Source organism: Crocuta crocuta, unplaced genomic scaffold (genome assembly GCF_008692635.1).
Source record: "Crocuta crocuta isolate KB4526 unplaced genomic scaffold, BGI_CrCroc_1.0 scaffold762, whole genome shotgun sequence".
Lineage (NCBI taxonomy): Eukaryota > Metazoa > Chordata > Mammalia > Carnivora > Hyaenidae > Crocuta > Crocuta crocuta.
Window position 1 is genome coordinate 35,119 of NW_027529524.1, and position 1,392 is coordinate 36,510.

The following is a 1,392-nucleotide window of genomic DNA, read 5'->3' on the forward strand; positions in this document are numbered from 1 at the left end:
TTGTTGCCTATTTTCTCCTCTAGGTTTTGATAGCTTTCTGTCTTATGTTTAGGTCTTTCATCTACTTTGAATTTATTTCTGTGTATGGTGTAAGAAAGTGATTTAGGTTCATTTTTCTGCATGTCGCTGTCCAGTTTTCCCAACACTGTTTGGCTATTCAAGGTCTTTTCTGGTTCCATACAAATTTACGATTATTTGTTCTAGTCTGTGAAGAATTCTGGTGTTATTTTGATAAGGATTGCATTGAATATGTATATTGCTCTGGGTAGTATTGACATTTTAACAATATTTGTTCTTCCAGTCTATGAGGATGAAATGTTTTTCCTTTTTTTTTTTTTGAGTCTTCTTTAATTTCTTTTTAAATTTTCTGTAGTTTCCTTTGTCTTTGGTTTTTTTTTTTTTTTCTTTTTCTTTCTCTTTTTCCCTTTTGGTTTGCTTGATTGTTGGATTTGTCTGTGCGTTTGTGTGCCTTTGTTCCCTGTGTGTCTGTTAGTCTGTTTTCCTTTCCAGGGCTAACTCAAGAAACAAGCCAAAGTAGGGGTGCCTGGGTGACTCAGTTGGTTAAGCGACCGAGTTTGGCTCAGGTCATGATCTCACGGTTCATGGGTTTGAGACCTGTGTCGGGCTCTGTGTTGACAGCTAGCTCAGAGCCTGGAGGCTGCATCAGATTCTGTGTCTCCCTCTTTCTCCAACCCTCCCCTGCTCATGCTGTCTCTCTCTCTCTCTCAGAAATAAATACAAACATTTAAAAACTTTTTAAAAAGACATATATCTAAAGGAATGTTTAAAAAAAAAAAAGAAAAAAGCCAAAGTACACATGGTGGAGAGTCCCAAATATCACTACAAGTAGGGAAATGAAATAACCAAAGACTCAACAAGATAGACTAAGAGACACCATTTAAAGAACACTTCCTGAACAAACAGGCCATGGACAGTCAATGAGCCTTCTTTAATACAGCAGTACTTACAGGTGCAGAGCGCATAGCAAGGTTTTAAAAGTAACAAGAGACAGAAAGCTAGCCAAAATGATGAAACAGAAGAAGGCTTCTCTAAAGAAATTCCAGGAAGAAGTGACAGCTACAAAAATGCTCAAAACAGATATAAGCAACATAACTGAACAAGAATTCAGAACAATAGTCATAAAATTAATCACTGGGCTTGAAAAAGGCATGGAAGCCATCAGAGAAACTATTGCTACAAAGACTATGGACCTTAAAAATAGTTGTGATGAATTTAAAAATGCTACAAATGAGGTGCATAATAAAATGGAGATAAAATGTATAAAAATCTGTCCAATGCATGGATTGAAGAGACAGAGAGGAGAATAGGGGAATTAGAAGACACAATTATAGGGGCGCCTGGGTGGCTTAGTCGGTTGGGCGTCCGACTTTC